Here is an 18,489-nt window from a genome sequence, read left to right as displayed (position 1 = left end):
AGTACCAATATCCATTACCTTACTAAATGAATCATTTCCCATGCGCACAACTCCACCTTCAACCAAACTATATGTAGAGAACCATTTTCTATTGGGACACGTGTGGAAAGAATATCCTGAATCTAGGATCTACTCGGACGTAAGCTTGGAGCTTTCGCTCGTTGACACTAACAAGAAATCATCACCACTTTCATCGGTCAAATTAGCACCAGCTACATCTTCCTCGTTACTCTCAGCAGCCCTTCTATTTCGTAATTTATAACAATCTGTTTTGACGTGACCTAACTTCTTATAATAGCGACACCTTTTGTCTCGCTTATTTGATGCTATCAAAACTAGGGGTGAGTATTCGATCGAGTCGAGTCGAATCAAGTCAAAAAATTTTGAGTCAAGTCGAGTCAAATTAACGAATCTTATTATTTATACTCTATGTTCCTGTAACACCCCTAACTCGTATCTGTCGTCGGAATAGAGTTACGGAGCATTACCTAAATTTACAGATTAAATAAACAGATAATTCATATCATATAGCATTTCTATCAAAAAATCAATCATGATGTCCCTTATATGAGCCCTCGAGACCCAAAATATATGTTAAGAATAACTCGGGACTAAACTGGGTACTCAGAAAATTTTTCAAAAAATATCAAAATTTTTCAAAGGTGTAGGGGACACACGCCCGTACGGTCAGGCCGTGTAGGCATTCAAAATAGGGACACACAACCATGTCCTAGCCCGTGTCCAAATTTGAGAGTTCTCTGACTTAGGTCACACATCCAAGCCACACGTTTGTGTGCTAGGCTGTGTGAGCATACTGACTTGCATCAATAAGGTGCAGGGGTCACACGACCAAGCCATATGCCCGTGTGAATAATTTGAGCATTCTATTTTGCATTTTATAAGATGTAGGGGACACACGGCCAAACCACAAGTCCGTGTGCTAGGCCTTGTGAATAATTTTGAGTATACTGCCTGTGCAAATTTTTAAAATGCAGAGGACACACGGCCGTGTTACCTAGCCGTGTGTGACACACGGCTAAGACACACGCCCGTGTCTCTGCCCATGTGGACGAAATAGGTCATTTTTCTTGTCACATTTCTCACCCAATTTGTCTTCCACCTACATTAACACTTTAACACATCAACAAGCCACAACAAAGCAATCAAAACAAGCCATAATCATGTCCTAAACATAACATATCATCACATACCTATAACTTTACCATCATTTAACCTTATCAACACGTATCAACCATAACAAGGTCATATATATATACCATATAAAAGCCAAACAAATGACTATTCTTACCAAAATATTTATATGCCAACATTGGCTTATTTAGCCAATACATGCCATTATAACCAAAATAATTTACTATATATATTTATCGAAATGCGACGATGGATAGTGTGATGTAGCTCCGACTAGCTTCCAACCTTAACGAGCTTCCGAGTTACTATAAAATACAGGAAATAAAACAGAGTAAGCATTTAAGCTTAGTAAGTTCGTATAACTTAGAATTTAACTTACATTATTTCACATATAAGGTAAGCATTTAAAGCATAATCAAACTAAATTGGCCAAAAGCCCTAACACATATCCTCATCAACCATGTTAGTCATGTTTTTCATATTAATATCAAGAAACATGTATGAGCTCAACAATAATCAAATTTCCATGTACATATACTTTCCACATCATGTGTCCATAAAACATGTACAAATCATATCCATGTATTTCAAATATATATCCATAGCAATTCATCTCAAATTCATAATGTCTCACATTAGAAATTTGCCCGTTGAATCATTCAAAATATCGATGGATTCACGGGTAATACACATGAAGCGTACAAATCTATAATTCATCAATTCATATACAGGTATGCTCATACGAGCATGTAGTCGAGAAGCTCTTACGAGCCATGTAACGAGAAGCTCTTGCGAGCCAATATCGGGAAGCTTATACGAGTCATAAACGGGAAGCTCAAAAGAGCCAAATTCGAGAAGCTCACGCGAGCCAATATCGGGAAGCTCATGCGAGCCAATTATCGGGAAGCTTGAGGGAGCCATATAACGGGATGCTCATAAGAGCTAAATAATGGGACGCTCTTGCGAGTTGTAATGTGTCCGCAACACATGCAGGACCACAACCAATTGGGAACCCTTAATAACAATGTCATTTGTATCCATTGAATTTTCAAGGATCAAACGGGACTTAATACTTGTCGGATATGTGATCAATATTTTACATGCCAATTAAACATTTCACACACATAACAATATTCAATTCAAAACATACAAATATACAATTTAGTTACACGGACTTACCTCGACAAGTGTTCATAATTTCGTAGCCTACTAATCCGATACTTTTTCTTTTCCTTGATCTAATTCCGTACTAGGTTTATCCGGATCTATATGAATAAATTTAGCTCAATTTAATACAATTCACATTCAATTCAGTCCAATACACATCTTTGGCAAAATTACTATTTTTCCCTATACTTTTGATTAATTATGATTTCGTCTCTAGGCTTAGAAAATGAAATTCATACAATTTAATCCTTATTCCAAGTCTAACTGATTCTCATATGTCACAATAGAAGCCCATGTATTTCATAAAATTTAGAATTTTTTCATGAATTTTCCATCTTTTCAATTTAGTCTCTAAATCATAATTTCATCAAAATTCTCTTTACAAAAGTTCTTTATCTATCAACAACCTTTCATTTTCTACCATAAAATTTCATAATTCAACTATACTCATCCATGGAAAAACCTAAATACTTTAATATTTTTACAAATTAATCTCTGAGATAGCTAGATTAAGCTATTACGATATCGAAAACATAAAAATCATTAAAAAAGGGACAAAAATACATACCTAATTAAGCAAAAGTAGCTTACTTGAACTCAAAATCCATGGCTAGGGTTTCCATGTATTTTGTTTCAGGAAAGATGATGAAAAACGATTATATTTTAATTATTTATTTCATTTATCATCATTATTTTATCATCTTTCCAAAATTAACCCTTCGCTTTCTTAAATATCCAATGATGACTAATCATCCTTATCTACTAACTCCACAAAATAGTCTATTTACCATGTAAGGACCTCAAATTTTGAATTCCATAGCTATTTGGTACCTTTAGCTACTAGAATTCAACTTTTACACTTTATGCAATTTGGTCTTTTTCATCAAATTAAACATGTAATTGGTAAAATTTTCTGAACAAAATTTCCATACCATATTCCTTTCATACTGTAGACCATAAAATAATATTAAAATAAATTTTATTTCGACCTCAGATTTGTGGTCCCGAAACCACTTTTCTAATTTCACTGAAAACGGGCTATTACAACTCTCCCCCCTTAAGAAATTTTCATCCTCGAAAATCTTACCAGTAAAGAGGTTCGGATATTGCTTTCTCATAGTTTCTTTAGGTTCCCAAGTAGCTTCTTTTATTTTGTGTCGTTGCCAGAGAACTTTTACGAAAGCTATCTTTTATTTCTAATTTCTTTCATCTCACGTGCTAGAATTTTGATCGATTCTTCACTGTAAGTCATATCAGGCTGAATCTCGACATCCGTTAGAAAGATAACATGTGAAAAATTTGACCGATACCGTCGTAAAATAGACACATGAAAAACATTGTGAATTTTTTCAAATTTCGACGGTAACTTGGTATGCAACAGGTCTGATTCTCTCAGTAATCTCATATGGCCCGATAAATCGTGGACTCAATTTGCCTTTACAGCCAAACCGAAAAACTTTCTTCCAAGGTGAAACTTTCAAAAATACTTTGTCACCAACTTGAAATTCTATCTCTTTACGTTTAAGATCCGCATAGGATTTTTGACGATAAGAAGCTGCTTTTAAGTTGTCTCGGATCACTTTTATTTTTTCTTCAGTTTCATGAATCAAATCAACTAATCTGTCCAGAGAAAAATTCATATGTATCGGAAAAAAAATGTGCAGACTTCGTCAAACGATCGAGATAACCCGAATGGCATCTTTCTTTTTCGGAGATAGGGGTAACCCCGATATAAAGTCTATTGTAACTCTATCCTATTTCTATTCTGATATCATTACTGGCTGTAACAATCCTGAAGGTACCAGATGTTCATCTTTAACTTGCTGACATATCAAACATTTAGATGCAAAGTCAAAAATATCACGTTTCATTCCCGGCCACCAGTACATATGTTTCAAATCATTATACATTTTATTACTCCCCGAATGAACAGAAATAGTACCATTATGAGCTTCGTACAAAATTTTCTGTACAAGTTCTGAATTATTCAGTACACAAACTCTGTCTCTAAATAACAGACAGTCATCGGGTCCTATTTGAAATTCTGAATCAGAAGTCGATTCACACTGTACCCATTTAGCTTGCAACTCATTATGACTTTTCTAAACCTCACAGATTTGTTGTAGAAACATTGGTTTAGCTTTTAATTTAGCTAAAATTGAGCCACCATCAGACAATGATAATTGGGTATTCATTGCTCGCAAGGTAAACAGAGACTTTCTACTCAGAGCATCTGCAACTACATTTGTCTTTCTCAAATGATAATCAATAACTAAGTCGTAATCTTTCAACAATTCAAGCCACCTGCGCTGTCTCAAATTCAAATCTTTTTAAGACATCAAATATTTTAAGCTTTTATGATCGGTGAATAGATAACACTTTTCACTGAACAAATAGTGTCGCAAAATTTTTAGTGCAAAGACAATAGTTGCTAGTTCTAGATCATGTATCGGGTAATTATTTTCATATGGCTTTAACTGTCTAGAGGCATATGCTATTACTTTACCTTCTTGTATCAAAACACAGCCTAAACCGTTCAATGACGCATCATTGTAAATCACAAATTCCTTACCCGATTCAGGTTGAACCAGAACTGGTGCTTCAATCAATAGGGCTTTCAATTGGTCAAAATTTTGTTGACATTTATCAGTCTATTCAAATTTCACATCTTTTTGTAATAGTCATGTCATCAATGAAGCTATCATCGAAAACCCTTTTACAAATCTCCGATAATAACCAACTAATCCCAGAAAACTTTTGACTTCAGATATATTTTTCTGTGGTTTCCAGTTAAAAATAGTTGAAATTTTATTCGGATCAACTTTGATGCCTTCAGTTGAAACTATATGTCCCAGAAAACCAACTTCCCAAAGCCAAAATTCACATTTGCTAAATTTAGAAAATAATTGTTTATCTCTCAAAGTTCACAGAACAATTCTTAGATGCTCGGCATGTTTAGTCTCATCTCAGGAATATACCAAAAACTCATCCATAAGCACCACAACAAATCTATCCAAGTACAGTCTGAAAATTTTATTCATCAAATCCATAACTACCGCAGGTGCATTAGTTAAACCAAACGGCATCACAAGAAATTCACAATGTCTGTACCTGATTCTGAATGCTATTTTCGGCACATCTGAGTCTTTCACTTGTAGTTGATAATAACCAGAATGGATATCAATATTTGAAAACACTGTGGCACCTTTTGAACTGATTAAACAAGTCATCAAAACGAGGCAGTGAATACTTATTCTTGGTTATGACTTTGTTGAGCTGTTGGTAATTAATACATAATCTCAAGGATCCATCCTTTTTCTTAACAAACAGAATCGGTGCACCCTAAGGTGAAAAACTAGGTCGAGCAAAACCCTTGTCAATTAGTTCTTGCAACTATTCTTTCAACTCTTTTAATTCTGTAGGAGCCATTCTGTATGGTGCTATAGATATTGGTTTTGTTCCTAGTACAAGGTCTATAGCAAATTCAATTTCTCTGACCGACAGTAATCCAGGTAACTCCTTTGGAAACACATCAGGATACTCACAGACCATTGACACTGATTTAATATTTGATTCAGATACTTTAGTATCCAATACATAAGCAAGATTAGTATCACAACCTTTTCTCACATATTTTTATGCTGATATAGCTGACATCACATTAGACAACCCATTCATTTTAACTGATTCAATACAGAGCATTTCACCATTTGGCATTTTAAAATAATATACTTTTGTTTACAATTTACCACGGCATCCTGCTGAGTTAACCAATCCATACCTAGAATCACATCAAATTCATCAAATGATAATAACATCAAATTAGTCAGAAAATAGTAATCCCGTACCATTAACGGGCAATTCTTGCAAATTTTATCAACTATCACATACTAGCCTAGGGGGTTCGATACTTTAACCACGAATTCAGTGGACTCGACAGGTAAATTTTTACTAAACACTAAATTCGTGTAAATATATGAATGAGTTGAACCAGGATCAATTAAAACAGTTACATTAGTATCAATAAGAGAAAAAGTACCAGTAATAACATTTAGTGCAGAAGCATCTTCACGTGCACGAATAGCATAAGTCCTAACTGGTGCTCGTACTTCAAATCTTACAGTTGAATCTTTTGTCGTACCAAGGCTACCACTCACAATGTCGGGATTACTAGGTGGTCTACCTCTTGTAGCTGTGTCACTCTACCTCAAAGTTTGAATAATATCTTTTTCAGGTTTCCCCGGAAAATCTCTAAAATAGTGGTCAATAGAACCACATCTGAAACAAGCTCCACTCTTCATTCTACACTCACCAAAATATAGCTTATTACAAATGCTTGCACCTGGGTTTAGTGTTTCTAACACTTCCCTCACTCACTACAGATGTAGCCTGAGATCTAGGACTAGATCGTCGGGTACCTTTGTCTCTACCAGAGTATCTCGTAAAGGTAGTAGAACGGTCATGATACTTTTTTGATTTCTTCGAGGCTGACTAGTATGACTTTTCTGTCATTCTTTTACTTAGATTTTTGACCTCCATCTCAGCTTGTCTTTTCTCTTTACTCAGTTCTTCAGCTTTATATGTCCGATCCAAAAATACAACAAATTCTTTCAACTTAAGAATCTCGACCAATAATTTTATGTCTTCATTTAAATCGTCTTTAAACCGTTTACACGTTGTAGTTTCAATTGGGATACATTCTCTAGCATATTTGCTCAGTCGAAAAAATTCTCGTTCATATTCAGATACTGCTATGTGTCCTTATTTAAGCTCTAAAAAATCTGTACGTTTCTGATCAAGGAATCTCTGGCTGATGTATTTCTTTCGGAACTCAGTTTGAAAGAATTCCCAAGTGATCCTTTCTTTTGGTACAATAAAAATTAATGTATTCCACCATTAATAAGCTGAATCTTTTAATAGTGACACAGCACATTTAAGACATTCAGCTGGTGTACAAGATAGTCCATCAAGAACTCGGATAGTATTTTCTAACCAGAACTGTAGCTCTGAATTCTTCTGCCCCATACTTATGAATTTTATCAACAGGAGGCTTACCAGTTCCAATAAGTTCTATACCTTGAGGCATATTAGGAACTGGTTGAGAAATAGGAGGGGGTGGAGGTTGTTGTACAGTCAGATTTGTTCTTGCATATTCAGTAAACCATTCATTCATCATTTAGAAGAAGGCTTCTTTAACCTTTCCTCCTCGGCCCTCACATACGAGCCTTCTACTACTCAAGGTTGCTCTTTGCACAGAGGCCTGAGCATTACTGTCAGCTTATTTGGAATTAGCTCGATTGGATGACATTGCTACATGAAAAACATGTTTTAAAATGGTCAGGAGATATCACACTATCACAGGTTATATAATCGCATGTATAGCTGACCTATATACGCCACGTTAGTTTGAGAATCGACTAAACAGTAGCTCTGATGCCAATAAATGTAACACTCCTAACCCTTATCTGTTGTCAGAATAGGGTTACGAAATATTACCAAAATTTACAACTTAAATAAATAGATAATTCATATCATATACCATTTATATCATAAACCAATCATGATGTCCCTTATATGAGCCCTCAAGACCCAAAATACATGTTAGGAATAAGTCGGGACTAACCCAGGTACATAGAAAATTTTTCAGAAAATATCAAAATTTTTCGAAGGTGCAGGGGACACACATCCGTGTGGTTAGGCTGTGTGGGCATTCAAAAAATTGGACACACAACCATGTCCCGGCCCGTGTCTAAATTTGAGAGCTCTCTGACTTAGGTCACACGGCCAAGCCACACGCCCGTATGTTAGGCCGTGTGAGCATACTGACTTGCATCAATAAGGTGCAAAGGTCATACGGCCAAGTCACACGCTCGTGTGTCAGGCCTGTGAATAATTTGAGCATTCTGTTTTGCAATTAATAAGATCCAAGGGACACACGACCAAACCACACGCCTGTGTGCTAGGCCGTGTGAACAATTTTGAGTATACTAACTTGTGAAAATTTTTAAAATACAGGGGACGCACAGCCGTGTTACCTACCGTGTGCCACACACGGCTGGGACACACGTCTGTGTCTCTGCCTATGTGGACGAAATAGGCCATTTTTCTAGCCACATTTCTCACCCAATTTGTCTTCCACCTACATTAACACTTTAACACATCAACAAGCTACAACAAAGCAATCAAAACAAGCCATAATCATGTCCTAAACATAACATATCATCACATACCTATAATTTTACCATCATTTAACCTTATCAACACATATCAACCATAACAACGCCATATATATATACCATATAAAAGCCAAACAAATGGCTATTATTAGCAAAATATTTATATATTTACATTGGCCAATTTAGTCTATACATGCCATTATAACCAAAATAATTTAGTATATATATTTACCGAAATGCGACGATGGATAGTGTGATGTAGCTCCGACCAGCTTCCAACCTTAACGAGCTTTCAAGTTACTATAAAATAAGGGAAATAAAATAGAGTAAGAATTTTAAGCTTAGTAAGTTCGTATAACTTGGAATATAACTTACCATTATTTCACATATAAGGTAAGCATTTAAGGCATAATCAAACCAAATTGGCCAAAAGCCCTAACACATCCTCATCAACCATGTTAGTCATGCATTTCATACTAATATCAAGAAACATGTATGAGCTCAACAATAATCAAATTTTCATGTACATATATTTTTCCCATCATGTGTCCATAAAACATGTACAAATCATATCCATGTATTTCAAATATATATATCCGTATCAATTTTCTCGAATCCATAATGTCTCTTATCAGAACTTTGCCCGTTGAATCATTCAAAATATCGATGTATACACGGGTAGTACACACGAAGTGTACAAATCTATAATCCGTCAATTCATTTACAGGTATGCCCATGCGAGCATGTAGTCGAGAAGCTCTTACGAGCCATGTAACGGGAAGCTCATGTGAGTCATATAACAAGAAGCTCCTGCGAGCCAATATCAGGAAGCTTATGCGAGCCATAAACGGGAAGCTCAATGGAGCTAAATTCGGGAAGTTCATGCGTGCCAATATTAAGAAGCTCATGAGAGCTAATTATCGGGAAACTCAAAAGAGCCATTAATCGGAAAGCTCATAAGAGCCAAATATCGGGAAGCTCGTGAGAGTCATTTAACGGGATGCTCATAAGATCTAAATAACGGGACGCTCTTGCGAGTTGTGGTGTGTCCGCAACACATGTAGGACCACAACCAATTGGGAACCCTTAATGATAACGTCATTTGTATCTATCGAATTTCCAAGGTTCAAACGAGACTTAATCCTTGTCGGATATGCGATCAATATTTTACATGATAATTAAACATTTCACACACATAACAATATTCAATTCAAAACATACAAATATACAATTTAGTTACATGAACTTACCTCGACAAGTGTTTGTAATTTCGTAGCCTACTAATCCGATACTTTTTCTTTTCCTTGATCCAATTTCGTACTACGTCTATCCAGATCTATACGAATGAATTTAGCTCAATTTAATACAATTCACATTCAATTCAGTCCAATACACATCTTTGGCAAAATTACTATTTTTCCCCTATACTTTTGATTAATTATGATTTCGTCTCTAGGCTCGGAAAATGAAAGTCATACAATTTAATCCTTATTCCAAGCCTAGCTGATTTTCATATGTCACAATAGCAGCCCATGTATTTCATAAAATTCATAATTTTTCCATGAATTTTCTATTTTTCCAATTTAGTCCCTGAATTATAATTTCATCAAAATTTTCTTTACAAAAGTTGTTTATCTATCAACAATCTTTCATTTTCTACCATAAAACTTCATAATTCAACTATACTCATCCATATAAAAACCCTAATACTTTAGTAGTTTTACAAATTAATCCCCGAGATAGTTAGATTAAGTTATTACGATCTCGGAAACATAAAAATATGAAAAACGGGACAAGAATACATACCTTATTAAGCAAAAATAGCTTACTTGAACTCAATATCCATGGCTAGGGCTTCCATGTATTTTTTTTAGGAAAGATGATGAAAAATGATTATATTTTAATTATTTATTTCATTTATCATCATTATTTTATCATCTTTCCAAAATTAACCCTTCACTTTCTTAAATTTCCAATGATGACTAATCATCCTTTTCTACTAACTCCACTAAATAATCTATTTTCCATATAAGGACCTCAAATTTTAAATTCCATAGCTATTTGGTACCTTTAGCTACTAGAATTCAACTTTTGCACTTTATGCAATTTGGTCATTTTCATTAAATTAAACATGTAATCGGTAAAATTTTCTTAACAAAATTTTCATACCACACTCTTATCATACTGTAGACCATAAAATAATATTAAAATGAATTTTCTTCAGACCTCGGATTTGTGGTTTCGAAACCACGGTTCCGATTTCACTAAAAACGGGTTGTTACAGTTCCGTTTACATGGACCGATTATTTTACAGTAGACAAAGTACAAGCTTATAGATTAATTTTGAGTAAAGGAAAAAAGGAAAGTGGGGCGATTCGGGAAGGAAAGTAAAACTAATGGGTAAACATTTATCAAAACTACGTAGTTTTACCTTTTAACTAGATAGTTTTGACTTTTAACTTTAGAAAAGGTAAACATTTATCAAAATGATGTAGTTTTACCTTTTTTATTTGGATTTTCGGACAACTCAAATTAGGGGTAAGTGTTCGATTGAATCGAGTAAAACCGTTTGAGTTAAATTAGAAAATTTAATAATGTTAAATTAAAATCTTGTACAATATAACTATTTCCATGTTAGAACACAAAAATTTGAAACAATATATATTTAAAAACTTTTAAAGCAAAATAATAATAATATTTTAGTATGACAAACTTGAATCATTAATCACTTATTTAGATTCCAAAATTATTATTTTATTAAAATTTTTATATTTTTTTAGATTTTTTTTTAAATTTATAATTTTTTTAAAAATATAAATTTTAGAATTTCAATAAATATTTTTAACTTTCAAAATTATTTTCAAAATTTAAAAATTACTTTGATTTTTTTGTAATTTTTGTTAAGAGAGAGATCAATTTGCTCATTTTCAAAATTGACAGGGATCAAAACAATATTTATACTAATATGTTATTCGAATTATTTGAGTTATTCAAATTGTAAAAATTCAACTCGACTCAAACTCGAAATCTGAAATTTCTTATTCAAGTTGACTCGAATAACTCGATTCGATTAACTCGAAATTTGAATTTTTTTTTTATTTTTTTCGAATTGAATCGAATTTTGCTCACCCCTAACCAAAACAGAAGCTTACCTATCTGCCTTGCTATTCAAACCAAACTCATTGTCGAGTTTGTCTTTACTTAAAAAATGACCCTTTACATCCTCACACGAAAGTTTGTCTCTGGCATAAATCAGAGTCTCCTTGAAAGACTTGTATGAATGGGGTAAAGAACACAATAATAGCATAGTCTGATATTCATCATCAATCTGAACCTCAACGTTATTTAAATCATTTAGAAAGGTAATTAATTGACTGATGTGATCTTTAAGAAGCTCACCTTCGTTCATGCAAAACATAAATAGACATTGTTTCAACACTAAACAATTAGTCAGAACTTAATCGCATAAAGAGTTTCTAACATTTTCCACAATACGAATAAGATCTCCATCAGTACCTCCTGCAATACCCTATTAGTGAGGCACAACTGGATTGCAGATAGGGTCTTTTCATCAAGCTCTTCTCATTCTAACTGATCTAGTTTCTTGAGCTTTTTCCCAGTAACGACCTTTTTCAGGCCAGTTTGAACTAGAATTGTCATCATCCTAACTTGTCACAAATTGAAATTTGTGACACCATCGAATTTCTCAATGTCTAACCTTATTGTTGCCATCTTTGAACGGGTTGATCTACGAAAATTGAACCTGACTCTGATACCACTTGTTGGTGATCGACCCGATTAAGCAATGAACAAATAAAAATAGCGCAAGAAATTGAGAAATTGAACACACAAATTTAATATGGAAAAACCTCTTCAAAGAGGATAAAAAAACTACGGGTAAAGATAATTTTACTATAATGGTAAAAGAACAAAGAGTACAAAAGATAGAGATAAAACTAAATCCCGAAAAAACTAAACCCCGAAACCCAAAAACAAAGAATCCTCAAAACATAAATACAAAATTCTCCAAAAGTGTTATGAGTTCTAATATCTAATGGGTGTAGTTTCTAAAGTTGTAAAAGAGCTTATTTATAGGCTAAATTTGTAGGTCAAATAAATTATGCTAATAAATGCTAAATATATTATAGTAACAAATATTAAATCTTCTAGAAATAAAATATATTTTGTTTAAATTGACTTGAAGCAATCTCTTATTTGACTGAAATATGACGCATAATCAACAAAAAAATATGTTTGCCATTTATTTTCCTAAAATAAAAATATGAAAATAAGATAAAATATTCTATATTTATATATATTCATTGGTAAGAAATGTGATATTTAGGAAGTGATGGGAAAGAAAACATATTTTATATTTATTTAGTAACTATAATGAGAATTTTTACAATAAAAATTCTGATTGAATTAAAATAAATATTTTTAAGCATTAAATTTATTATTTTAATTCTATTCTATCTTAGTAGAAGATGGTGTCTATACCCCCCATATCTTGTAGTAGTATTAAGTAGCCTCCCATATCTTGTGTTCTGTGCTTTGTCCCCCGACAAAGCTCACAACACAACATCGCTAGTATTAGTGAACCCCAAGGAATGAGTACATTGCAAATCAGTTAGTAAGGGCAGGTACATCAAGTGGACTCTATTATTATTGGAATCTGACCCTCTATAAGTTGCAATTATAGGCTCGAGTAGCAAACATCTTCTCCCTCTCGGTCGCATAATTCAATAATGTTTCAAAATTTGCCTTCAACCACAAAAATTTTAAACTCGTAAATTTAGCTACACCATCATCGGGAGAGCATCCAAGCAAGTCATAGCACAGCGTCGCAAGATTTGCTATGTGACTTGAACTAGTTATCGCATCACTGTCCATAGGGAGCCCTAATTGCATTACGACATCCTCTAGCGTAATGGTGCATTCCCTGCACAGGAAATGAAAGGTGTGCATCTCTGGGTGCCACCACTCAACTAGTGTCGATATTAAGTCGACCGTCAACTCAAACACACGGATTAATGTCGCTGATCCAAATCCCGCAGCATCTAGGAAGGGCATAATACGTTCGTTCAGCCGATAGCTCAAACCATGGCCACGCGGTAGGCACCCTAATCATATTAAATTACAACATGAGTTAAGGTCTCACAATTAAATAAAAATTTACATGCAACTATTATGAAAATTACGTGCAACATTAAAACAATTTTTTATCGACAAATGGATTGTCCTTGCTATGTGATCATTTGTAGTAATTAAAGAACCCATTTCGATATCTACACAAACAATTAAAATTTTAATCATCGACTTAACAAATAAATAATATAAAAATAATGACAATTATTTTTTCCGAAACCCATTTTCGCAATCAACAAAAATTTAATTACTCAAACAAACATATAATGTTCACTTTTATATCTTAAAATATACAAATTATTATTAAAAAACATACACTAGTCAAATCAATCTTAATATTACTTTCAACACAAATCTATCTTAATACACAATTCTAACAATTTTAATAATTCTAATAAAATAAACACGCAGTTTCAGAAAAATCTATTTTAATAAAGACACACTACCAATAAAAAATAATATTACAAATACGTAAACAAACATAATTCTAATTATTTTCAAAGTTAACATATTATTGCAAATAAAATAAAATTTCAACACAATTCTAAACTATTAATAATTATACGATTAAAAAAAAATACATGCCTATTTTTTCGGGGTGGGGGTAGGGTGGGGGTGGGAGACCTTCAGCTCTGAAAGGGAGGGAGGGAGCATCAAAGTGTTCGTAATATAAAAAAAATAAAAGAAGAAAAATAATTACTACTAACCTTAATACTAAATAAACTTTTAACACAAAATAAATTACTATTAAAAAATAACCTTAATACTAATCTTTTCTTCTTGATTTTTGGTGGGGGGACCTTCAGCTGGTGGTCTGTTTTTTTTTTTTCGTGTGGAAACAATTTGCGTGGTGTTGGGGACCAACCCCTTCCATAATAATGAAAATAATGATATAATATTTATAAAAAATAAAATAAAATAATAAATAAAAGAATAAAATTTTAAACAAAAAGTAATATATATTAAATATTCGGATATTGAAATCCGGATATGTGGTCGACGGGTCACATCAGTGGCAAGCCAGTAGGCCGGTATCTTCGGGCTATCAGGAGGCATCGGCCTAACGGCCTGCCACCTATGTGACCTATCAGTCATGTGTCCAGGTTCCAATACTTGAATATTTTAGAGTTTTTTTCTAGCTTTCAAAAAATATTTTATGATAAAATATCCGGGTGCTGCCTGATATTTCAGCGACACCAATAATTTATTTTTACATTTTCGTGTATAAAAATACGAGGTATTTTTAGGTTTCAGATATTGGTGTCGTCGATTGTTTAGGCGGAACCCTAAAAAAAATATTTTTAAAAAAAAATTAATGATTGAAGCAATCATCAATGGAACGGAGTGAGGTGCTGTCGATTGCTTAGGCAGCACTGTGAGTACACTGTTCACTTTGCCTAGACTAATAAATAATGAGAGTTTTTTCCTATTTCAGTAAATATTTTTATATTATTTAGGTAAAAAAATTGAAACAAAGTTTTTTTTTTAAATAATAAAAATAAAAGTTTCTAAATTGGAAATTTTCGAAAGCGACAAAAGCCAAACTTGCACATCTGGATGTCATCGTCAACATGCATAGAAATGAATGAACTCTTTTAACATTAGAATTCAATTTGATTTTCAATTATCTCGCATTGCTTCTCATAGGCTCAATAGGCAAAATTGTGTTTTGTTGCACTTTTTTTAGTCTTTTTTCTTTTACCAACACCAAAAATCCGTTTTTCTCCCACGAACAAAAGATAGGCGATTTTAGTTTGAATTTAGAAAGAAGGATTTTAAACTTATGTTGGCTGACCTGCCTATTATGAGTGTTTCAATTTCTACACTAGTGGCAAATAGTAAGTTTAACCCCTTTATTAAATGGGTAAATTTCATTTTTTGTTTTTCTCAAATATTAGTATTTTATTTTGAACTTTTTAAACACGTTGGTAGACCTGTCCATGGGCTTGGGTAAAAATATAGGCCCGAAATATGGGCTTGGGTAAAAAAAGAGGTCCGTTTAGAAAATGGGCTAGGCCTCGGGTAGAATTTTTTGGCCCGGGCCCGGCCCGGCCTGGCCCGAAAATATGTTAAATATATATTTTTATGTTTAAAATATACTAGTTTAAGTTTTTTATGTTTTAAGTTTTTTATGTTTAAAATATATATATTTTTTATGTTTAAGTTTTTAAAAAATATATATTTTTTATGTAACAAAATATCCTGCACATGTATTAATATTGGTTGGTTTTAAGATAAAAAAAATATAAACTTATTTGTTTACAAAAATAGTTGATAATACAAAAATGTAAACTAATCAAATGTTAGATTTTGTTATAACAATTAATACAATTAACAATTAATAATTTGATAATTTTACTAACAATTAATTTTAATAACAATTAATTTTAATTTTATCAAAAAAATTAATTTTAATTAAAACGGGCCGGACCGAGCCGGGCTCAGGCCCCATATTCTTTTCCTGGGCCGGGCCTGGACAAAATCTCGGGCCCATATTTCGGGCCGGGCCTAAAAAACGGACTGAAAACTTTTTTCTACGCTCGGCCCGGCCCGGCCCATGGACAGGTCTACTCGTTGTTAACTTCTTTCATCATTAAATTATTATTGGTTCTTTGAAAGTAATTTCTGGGACCATTGTTGGTGTTGATTAGTCAAAAAAGTAAAAAAGAGTAACGCACTAATGCAAAAGAAAGAAGTAAAGGTGCAATTTTCGAGTCATGAGATCAGCGTAGTAACGTCACAAGCATAAATTTGCATGCAGATATTGACAAGTCTTTCTTGTTCTACCGACTCTCCTAATTGATTTTTTAATCTCCAACGTGGTAAAAAAATTTAGGTTTTTAAATAATGAAAAATAATATCTTGGAAAAAATAGAAAAATATAATAACATTTGAGATAAAAGAGTTTATTCCTATTTAAAAGTTCCTTCTATTATTAATTTAATCCAAGTTGATTATAATTATCAAATATCTAATGACTTCATGCAAAACTATTATAAATCTGATTTGGAGAAAAAATTATATTATTTAATTTAAAATTAATATAATTTTTTATGTTTTGAAATAATAAAATATATTATCATAACTTAAACAAGAATAACATTAAGATAGTGTTCGGAAAGCACTTAAAAATTAAATTTGGATGTAATTACTTATAATTACATAAGAATGACATGTTTGGATGATTATTGTAATTGATAGGTCCAACTAAATTGAGTGTAATTGAAGCGCCCCTATTACACTTTTTAATTCTTAGTGAGAGGGCGTGAATTGGAGTAATTATGGAGGTAATTACACTCAAATCCAATTATCCTATGACTTTTCAAACACTCATACATGATTTAACTTTAAAAAAAAACTATTTTTATACAATTCTAAGTTATGAAAAACTATAATTTGTATCTATAATATATATATATAAAAGCATCAGATCGGAAAAACTTTTGAACCGGTAAAAATATCATTTATTTTCTAACATATTACTAATTTGACATTTAAAAATAATTATAATATTTAGTTTAGAAATATTATTAATTAAAAGTTGATGTAAAATAGAATTTTTAATAATTATACATTTAAAAATAACTATAATGATAATTCCACATTTATAATTATAATTTAATTTAAAAATATTACTAAAAAAAGTTTAGTTAAAATAATTATAATTGAAGAAAAATTTAGACGTAATTTTTTTTGAAATAAAATTAAACATTTTTATTTTTATTTGATATTTTTTTTTGCTACTAACTAATTATATATTGTTTACAAATTATTATAGTCAAATTATTGACAGTTAAGAAATTAAAAATTCAATAGTGAAGAGTTTATTTTGCCATATATAAATTTTTATTGTTTGTACAAATTCTTTAATGATAGGAATGTTTTATTAGTAAAATATTTGAATTATTAAAATGATTAATATATTTTACTAATTTTTATTAGTTATTATATTAAATAATGATTACATTAAGTAAAATTATATTGTATGTTAGAAATTGTATAGATGTTTTAATTATGATTTGAATTTTTTTAATAGTATTAAAAAATTATTGATCTAGAAAATATCAATATTTTAATATGATATTTGAAATTTTATTTTTATTGTATTTGAATTTTTAAATAAGTTAATACAATTTAATTATATTTAAAATTTTGAATAATGAATTAAAATTTAATTAAAATAATTTAAAATACATTATTAAAAAACTAATTAAAAAATTAAGTGCTTAAAATTACATGTAACACATGTAATATTAAAAACTAGTTATATTATAAGCTTGAAAGTGTACAAGTATTTGATATCGTTATGGGAAAAAGTTTCTAAAGTTATATTATAAATCCTATATATATATTTATAAAACATAATTTATGTTTATTTTTAAAAGTTTTAAAATATATATTATTTAAATCATAATATTCTTTTAAAGTTTTTGTCAAAAAGTATATTATAAAAAAATATTTACGTGTTATAAAATTTCTTAATATATACTTATTTATAAAATTTATGGCAAAAAATTATATTATTTATAAGAAGTGTAATTTATAAAATCCTTTTTCATAAATGTTCAATTTTATATTATTTTAATCCTAAGTTGCATATTATAAAGGGTAAATTACAAAAATAGTCATCTAATTACGCTTTTAATTTTATTTTGATCACTTAACTATTATTATTATTTATTTAGTCACTCAACATTTCAAAAAAAAATATTTTAGTCACTATATATTGCATTAGTTGTCGTTAGATAAGTGATAGAAAGCTGACGTGGGTCTTTTTTGCTGACGTGGGTCTTTTTTTATTCGTCTAATAACAAGTTTGACCCTCCAATGTTTACACATTCAATTA

Source organism: Gossypium hirsutum, chromosome D06 (genome assembly GCF_007990345.1).
Source record: "Gossypium hirsutum isolate 1008001.06 chromosome D06, Gossypium_hirsutum_v2.1, whole genome shotgun sequence".
Classification (NCBI taxonomy): Eukaryota; Viridiplantae; Streptophyta; class Magnoliopsida; order Malvales; family Malvaceae; genus Gossypium; species Gossypium hirsutum.
The sequence above is the reverse complement of the archived record's forward strand: the minus strand, read 5'-3'. Positions refer to the sequence as shown.